The sequence below is a fragment of the Fukomys damarensis genome, unplaced genomic scaffold (genome assembly GCF_012274545.1).
Source record: "Fukomys damarensis isolate Sample0158 unplaced genomic scaffold, DMR_v1.0_HiC HiC_scaffold_21, whole genome shotgun sequence".
Lineage (NCBI taxonomy): Eukaryota > Metazoa > Chordata > Mammalia > Rodentia > Bathyergidae > Fukomys > Fukomys damarensis.
The window spans coordinates 3,967,051-3,975,826 of NW_022900933.1; the positions used below are offsets into that span (position 1 = coordinate 3,967,051).

General features: G+C 46.2%; 1 protein-coding gene across 1 annotated transcript in view; it reads right to left on the reverse strand.

The window, feature by feature from the left end:
* Positions 1-8,776, reverse strand: part of LOC104849471 (reticulon-1) — a 118,146-nt gene that overhangs the window by 3,220 nt on the left and 106,150 nt on the right. The gene's annotated exons all lie outside the window — the stretch shown is intronic.

An 8,776-nucleotide genomic window follows, 5' to 3' on the forward strand; every position in this document is an offset into this window, starting at 1 on the left:
TTTTTTTTTTTTTTTTGGTATTGGGGATCAAACTCAGGCCCTTGTGCTTGCGAGGCAGGCAATGGAACCACTGAGCTAAATCCCTGGCCCAGCACTTTTTCGAACTTGGGATATAGCTCAGTGATACAGGGCTTGCCTAGTGTGCGTGTGAAGTGTACCGATTTTGTTCTTGACAGGATGGAATCAAGAAAATGAAAGCAGCATCCACAGGATTGGGAAAAAAAATCTGCAAATCTTATTTCAGAGAAAGGACTTATGTGTCATATAAATACCAAAAAATTACAAAAAGACCACCCAGTTCAAAATCAAACAAAGGATTTGCACGGGCATTTCTCCGGTGAAGATGTACAAATGGCCAAAAGGAACAGGAAAATACATTCAGCGTCATTAGTCACCAGCGAAATGCAAATCCAAGGCAGGAGTTACTACTTTATATTCACGTTGATGGCTACACTCAAAAAGTCAGATAATGATGAGTACTGACAAGAATGTAGAGAAATCCAAACCCCCATACAGGAACGACCAATGGTGTAATTGCTTTGGGGAAAAAAATCTGGCAGTTCCTCAAACAGTTAAACATAAACTTCCATATGTCATCTCATTCTGAGGTGTTTTTCCAAGGGAAATGAAAACATATGTCTACACCAACACTTGTACATGTATGTTTATAATAGCATTCTTCAGTATACCTTCAACAAGTGAAAACAACCCAATGTCCCCCAGCTAATCATCGGGTAAAGAAAATGTGATATAGCCTTTACAGTGGAATATTATTCAGCCATAAAAAGGGAATGAAGTACAGAAAATGATAAAGCATGACAAAACCTTGAAAATGGTGTGCTAAATGAAATAAGCCAGTCACAAATAACCATATGATTCCCCTTCTATGAAGTATTTAAAATAAACAAAGCCATATAGGCAAAAAACAGATTAATGGTTGTGGGCAATGGGGAAACTCAGGGTGACAAAATAGGTCAAGGAGTCCTAAAGGGTTTCTTTGGAGGTAATGAAAATTCTGTAAGGTTTAATGTGGTGGCATCACAACTCTCTGAATGTGTTAAAAACCATTGAAACAAATACTTGAAATGTGTGAACTATGCGATTTGTGGATTATATCTCAATACGTATAGCAAAATGTAAAAGAAAAGCTAGAAGCCTTCAGTCTGAGCCTGCATTTATGGAACTGCCCAACCTCCATTACAAACATGTGTGAGAAGCAATTTCATTCATATTAAGCCACCAAGATTTGAGGATTTAGCAGAATCTGAACGAATGTACTATTTCAATCTGGGCTCTGCTCTAACTGCTGCCTTAGTTCAGTGGTGATCTCTGGGTCGCTTCTGAGTTCTCGTCTTCTGTGACTTCTCAGCTGCTGTATAAGCTATGTTATCCTCCTTCCTCCAGTCTCTGCAACATTGTCAGTCTTCTCCTCTTCGGATTTAACTCCTATCTCTGATCCCAGCCACCTTTACTTTTTTTTTCTTTGGAGCTTTTGTTTTGTTTTCCGAGGTAGTGCCTTGCTGTGTGGTCCAGGTCAGCCTTGAACTTACCATCTGCGTAGCTCTGGCTAGCTACAAACTCACCACACGCCTGCCTTAACCTCGAGAGCACTGGGATTGCAGGCAGGCAGTGCACCCCACCCGGCCCACTCAGCCACCTTGTAAGTCGTGTATAACTCTCTTTCCAGGCACTAGACATTGGCCTCCCAGAGCCCTGCCTGGGTTCTCTCCTCACTCCCTCCATCCAGGGTGATTTCTCTAATCCCCCCACCACTGGTTCCAATGACCATCCGGGGCTGCCGACTGACAACTTTCTCTGTCCTAGAGAGTAAGCGGAGAACCAGACCACATAGACCAAGTGGTACACAGTGCCGGGGACGCTTAGCGGAGGTAACTGAGGAACTTGCATTTAAATGGGTCTTAAACTAAATGGAGCCTTGAAAAGCAGCCGTTCCCCATGAAGAGGGAGCTCCCACAGCAAAGACACAGATGGAGGGCCGTGTCAAAGAAGGGCTGTTTCAGCAGGGTAACTGCAGAGGTGTGGACGGGATCTTGAGTATTGTGACTGAAAGGGTGAGCAGCTCCCTGGTCACAGAAGGCCCTGGAGACAATTTCAGAAGTCAGGACTTTACGAGACAAGCATGGTGGGTCCTGGGACAGTTCGAATACACAGGTGAGAGAGCGGCAGAGATAGGCAACCCATTGAGAAGTCACTGCAACAGCCGAGGAGAGATATGTTCTAATTTCTCTCCAAATGTGTTTTGCTGACCGCAGGATGGGAAGGAGAGACAGCGGAGAGAGAAATCACACGTACAGGGTGTGTTTCTTGCGATGAGTGATAGGAGGATGTTAAAGATCATGCAGAGACAGTGAGCCTCAGGGAGTACCACGAACAGGATTCAACAAGTTTCGAGTTAGAGACTTGACGGTCAGGAAAATGAGCAGGTTCGATGGCACAGGGGAGAAAATTCTTACTGTGGACAATCATATAATACACTTTTTCATTGTGGGGAGTAGGACAATGAGAACACTTCTCACGCTTGAGGCTCAGGTAAATGCCTGACCACCAACAATGCAAGATGCAAAAACACAAACTTTCCTAGGAACACAAGCACACTGAACGCTAGGTTGCCCTTCACAGTCAAGGATGTGGCTGCCCCAACCTCGGCCCCTACCCCGATAGCGCGGTCGCCTATCCTCACTGCCCTGCCGTCTCTCACAGGGTCTACTCCAGCACAGGTCCTTGCACCGCTTCTGCTCTTGGTAAACTCTTACCACTCACATGGCTGTCCCTCCATATACCCTCCAGCTTGGTGTCTATGTCGGGTGTGTCTTCCCTTTCTGGGGCACACGTCCTTTTACTTGCTCATCCAGGAAGCCTCAGGCTTGGATCTGTAGAGACCATGTAGCAGGGCAGAAGCTTGGGCGACAGCTGGCCTGGTCCTGTGTCCTTCCAGAGGCCAGCTGGTGTCCCCTTGTTCTGCCCAACCCGGAACCCACAGACAGCTCTGAATTTGTTTGTGTGGTGATGTGACTGATGTTTGTCTCTACACTGTCCATCTCGCTCCCTGACCCCTGACATTCTTTCCCCCCATTGAGTTTATTGGTACTCTTTAGGAATACAGTACAGTCACATTCATCAGTGGGATCTTGTTCCTTCACAGGATGTATCTTGGTTCTTATTTTTTCCCCATTCCCTTGCCCTCCCTTCACCCCCTCCACCCTTCTCTATTTACAAAGCCTTTTTTCACTTTTTCCTTTTCTCATATTTTTCTTTTCCCTTCTTTCTTTTCCCCTACCCTTCCCACTTCCCCTACTCCTTTAGACCTTTCCTTCCTATTTCACATTATCAATTATAATATTTGAACCTTCTTTACACTTTTAGTTTCTCACACCAGAGAAACTATTTGGTATTTACACGTGGGTCCTATTTATTTCACTTAAGAGCACGGCCTCCATGTGCACCCATTTTCCTGTAAATGATTCTACTTGCTCATTCTCTATTTACTCATATGGCTGAGTAGTATTCCATTTTATAGACAAGCCATGTTTTCTTTATCCAGTTTCCAGTTGATGGGCAATTGGGCTGTTTCCAAGTTTTAGCTATTACAGACTGTGCCACTATAAAGATGGGTGCACATATATTGCTGAGGTATGATTCTTTTAATTCTTTTGGGAAGATACCCAGCAGAGGGATGGCTGGGTCAAAGGGGACCTCTAATCTCAGCTCTTTGAGGCATCTCCATACTGATTTCCATAGTGGTTGCACCAGTCTGCACTCCCACCAACAATGGAGAAGGGTTCCTTTCTCCCCATAACTCCACCAACATTTGTTATTGGCTGATTTCTTGATAGCAGCCACCATTCTTTGTGGGGTGAGGTGGAATCTCAGTGTTGTTTTCATCTGCATCTCTAGAATGACCAGCGATGCTGACCATTTTTTCATATATTTATTTGCTGCTGTTTTTTTCTTTGTCTCAGAAGTCTCTGTTCATTTCAGATGCCCACTTTTGAATTGTCCCCAACCACAGACTTAAAGAACCTGGAAGGTGAAGGGCAGACAAGGTGCAACCACTCACCCTCACAACCCTGGCACCTGCCACGGTGGCCGGTGCACAGGAGGAGCTCCATAATGGTGCTTCTTTGAGCATGACCTCGAAGTTTTAGAACAGTGGTTCTTAAGCGGTTGTGTGGCTAAGAGCTTCTCTCAACTATTCTGATTGAGTTGAAGTGGCTCAGTGTGGAATCTAGGCATCTGTGCTTCATGACCCTGCATGTGAATAACAGTCATCTCCAAGGAGGGGAGGGACTGAATACATTAAAGGGCCAGGCCTCCAGTTAAATTTGAATCTTGGCTACACAGTGAGTTTTTCTTTTGTTTTTAGTGTAAGTATAGCCTGTGAAATATCTGTATTTTATCTGGTAATCCTTCCTCAGTTAAGAATTGTTGCATCAGGGCATTCAGAAGAGAAAGCTCAAGGGTGTTGCTTTGTTGGTTCAAGTGTAAGGAGGATAAAGAGCTATGGGGTGTGGCCTCCTGAGTTCCACCTTGAGCAAGTGAAGGCGTTCTTAAAAGCAATCTGTCCTTATGACGAAGCAAGAATGATTCAGTAGCCCTTTTAGACTTTGTCCTTCATTCTTAATGGGAGGTAAATGTTTACTAAAATGCTAGGAGAAATCAGGGCACTTGTGAGCATGAACGAAGTTTCCTAACTTTGTTTAAAGCTTTATGGTTCTATAGCTAAGGTATGGACTGTTCAAGCCTGATTCATCAATCACAAAGATCAAATAGAAAAGGAAGACTGAGCAGGCCAGAATCTCCCCTTGGGGTGATGTGTTTGTTGTTGCTGATAATTATGATGCCACACTTGTCTTACCACCTGGCAGATGCCACTGTCCAACAGTGAGCAATGATGTCATTCCAAATCCACATTTGTTTCTGACTTTTTTTTTTCCTTGCAACACCAGAGAGATCATTTGCTAAACTTACTCTGAACCTACCACCCTTTCCTTGCTTCCGTGTTCTGGCCACCCTGGCCTAGCAGTTTCTCATACACACAAGAAGTCCCCAGCTCTGGACCTTCGCACTGGCTGCCTGGAACCTTGACACCTCTTCCTCAGATACCCACCCCGCTGGCTGCCCCAAAAGTTCAGCTCTCTGCCTTCCTCAACACCACCACCACTTCAGCCCTGCACGTTCTCTGCTTTATTTTTCTCCATAGCCAGTGAAACCACCTGATACTATACTAGTTATTTATGTGTGTGTTAGGTCTTTCCAACAGGAATGAAAGTTCCAAGCAGGCAGGGGCTTTGCTGTCACTCACCACTGTTTTTAGCAATGAAGTAATAATGTCTGATGTGAAGTAAATGGTCAACAGATGTTTGCTAAATGAATGGATGAATGAAGGATGCTGTTCCCTAGCTCAAAAGCATTCAACAGTTTCCCCTGCATTTGGAACAAGATTCAACTTCCCTGTGGAAGTTCTGGTCCTGCCCACCTCCCCAGCCACATTTGTACCACAGAATTCAGCTGTGCCCTTCTCCTTTGCTCTTTGGACCTTTGTCCTCTTAGTTCCCAAACAACACAGCTTCAGGGCCTGCAGATTTGCTGTTCCCTGTGGCTGAGGTCCCTCTTAGCCCTTCTCTTTCAATTGTGGGTTCCTTTTCTTTATTCGGACCTTAGATCATGCAGCACCTCCCCAGAGAGGCCATCCCTGACCCTCTCTACCCCCAACGCTCTATCATTCTCTGTAGCGTTCATGCTTTGTGAAATCACACTACTGATGCATGCATTTTTTAAAAAATTATTATTATCTGACTCTTCTGGTTTGTAGATAAACTTCATGAGGGCAGGGGCCTTATGCATCAGATTTACTGCAAGGTCCTCGGTGCCTACAACGTGTCACAGAAAAGTAACTCAGTAAATAGTTTTTAAAATTTTTTTAAGAATGAATTTTCAAAAGTGGTAAGAGAACCATAGACCTCATTCGTGCAAGGCGACAGCTAAGATTAGACTTTAAAGAGTGTAAATTTATTTGCTTTTTATTTCTCCTTTCTTCTTATGGGAAACTGAGGGTTTAATAATGACCTCCTGATGATTGTCCTCTTTGAGGATAACACCTCAAATATTCAGTAGTGCTAAAATATGCTTCTTCGTACCTGTGTCAGAAACAACTGATGGGTCAATGATCTGGTACAGCAGGGGACTCACTACATTCTCCTAAAATGCTTCATATTTTTATGACTGATCTTTGCTGAAAAGAAACTTGCAATCACTTCTTCTGTATTTTAGGGTATGTTGTTTATCAAGATGCAAACATTTAGTACACTGGAAATAAACGAGACTCCTCACTAAAATGCTGAAAATGGCTAAAATAATTCTAAACTTTTCTTTTTATATATTTTCTACAGCTGACAATTTCCTCAGCTATTTATCAATGACAAACTGAAGTCATTTTGCTTCAGATACTCTCCTTTTTTTCCATTTCTACGTGGAAGTACACATCATCCCTGGCATTGTCTCATTTTTTTGGCACTGGAGATAGCGAGGTGATGGAAAGCTGTGATTTCTGGAGTCTACAGGCAGAGAGCGCCAGGTGCCAGAGCTCGGAAGAAGATGGGAAGGGTAGGGCAACGTCTTGGGATTAAAAAGAAGTAGGGGAAAGTCTTCCAAGCCAGTGGCCTCCTCCTGGTGCCCCTGTTAATTTCTTCCTTATGTGTTGTCATAAACTCAGGTGTTTCAGCGTGGGGAACGCAGGGAGGGAGGAGCTGGACAGAGACGAGAACTGTCATGGGTAAGGGGACTTCCTCCTCTGTGAATCAATCTTTTTTGTTTTTTTTGTTACCGGGGATCGAACCTATGACCTCACACTTCGAGGCAAGCACGGTGCCGCTGAGCTAAACCCCGGGCCATCCTTGAATCAATCGTGATACAAGTGTGTATTCTGATGTAATTGCAGAAAAAAATCAGTGTGCCCTCCTCTCATACTGTAACGTGGGGAACCCAAGATGAGAAAACTCCCAGATCTGCCTGTCATGCCAGAGTTTTGGGCGGCTGAGGCAAGAGGATTGCAAGTGGAAGTCCTGCCTGGGCAGCTTAGCCAGACCCTGTTCTCAAAATTAAAAAAATAAGATAAAAAAGGACTGGGAGAGTGGCTCAGTGGGAGAGTTTAATTCCCTGGGTTTAATTCCTGGTACCTCAAAGGAAGGAAGGGAAGGGAAGGGAAGGGAAAGGGGAGGGGGAAGGGGAAAGGAGGATAGGAAGGGAAAGGACAGGACAGGAAAGGAAAGGAAAGAAGAAACCCTCCACGATCACGTGTCAGATGTTGTCAGTTTTCCTTGGAAGTCGCTCCAGAACCCCAGTGAGTCTTGGCTATTAAAAAAAGACAGAAAGGAGCGGGGAGAAAGAAAGAAAGAAAGACCTCTAATAACACGTGGACCCCGTGTCACGTCTTCATCACAGACTGTGAGCTGTGACTCTCCTATGAGGCACGGAGGTCAGGTCAGCGGACCTCTCCGTGCCCACCGTTCCAGGGTCGTGAGGACGGTCGAAGTCTGGACTGACCCGCGAACTCTGCCAGAGCTCCGAAAACACAGCTAACTCCACAGCTCGCATCTTCACATCATTCAGTAACAGAAGAGCCTCAGTCTGCACCACCATAAAGAGTACAAGGGGGCTCTGGGCTCCTCCTGCCGGAGGCTGAACAAGTCAGTTCTAATCTCCCCGGATTCTCAGCTTCCTTATCTGTCATCACCACTGCAGTCCCCCGGCCGGCCTGCTCACTTCCGCCCTCTCCTCCAGAGCCAACCTGGCCTCTGCTCCTGGCTCCAGCGCTCCTCAGCGCTCTGATCTCTCAGAACACAATCGCGTTGGAGTGGGGTGGTTTTCTTGGCTGCCTGACCCACTGGAGCGAGAGGACAGGTGCCCTGGAGGGCGCCTGGCCAAAGGAAGTGCTGAGTGAATGAATGAATTTAAAACTTGGAACTTGGTGTGGTGGGTGCTAGGAGGAGCGCTACAGCTGAAGGAGTCTGAGGAAGTGCCAGGGACGGGGACGAAGTAATGCTACGTCTTTGGATAGACAGCAGAGGGACTTTCAGTCAGCTTGCTGTGCTCTAACGCTCGGTCTGGCGCTGCAGTGCAGGGCTCAGAGTGAAGCCCCCCCCCAGCCTAGACCCACTTAGCTTCCAGCTGCAGTGAAAGGTGCTGACCTCCACTCTTCCAGTATGTTCTAATGGATGCTGCCAAGGCAGGGGAGATTAAAGGACCTCTCACGGTGCTCCACAGGCTGGGGAGGAGATGCACAGGTCACAGAGCACAGGGCTGGGGTGGCACAGGGTGGCGCAGGGTGGGCTGCGGCCTTTCCCCGTTGTGGCAGAGGCCCCCTTTGTTTCTGGCTGTGGCCTAACATCCTGCCTTCAGTCACAGTAGAATGTCCAAAGGGGAAAAGATAACAGCCTCGTGAATTCGATTTTTTTGTGTGTGTTCTAACCACATATAGCTTTTCATTTCAAATTGAAATTGCAGGCACAGCGTCAATGAACAGCACAATGAAAATGACAATTGTGCAACTGCTGAGCAAGGAGGGGGAGGAATACCCTTCGCAGAGGTTTCTCGGCATCTGCTCCCTCCTCCGTCGGTGGACAGACTTAGAAACTGGCCTGGTGTGTCAGCGGCCCTCTGCCAAGGCAGCCTGGCCAGGCGTACTGCCCATGACCTGCTAGGACACCGTCTGGGAAGAGAGCTAAGCTAGAACAGGCAGCACCTCACTGTGTGTGTG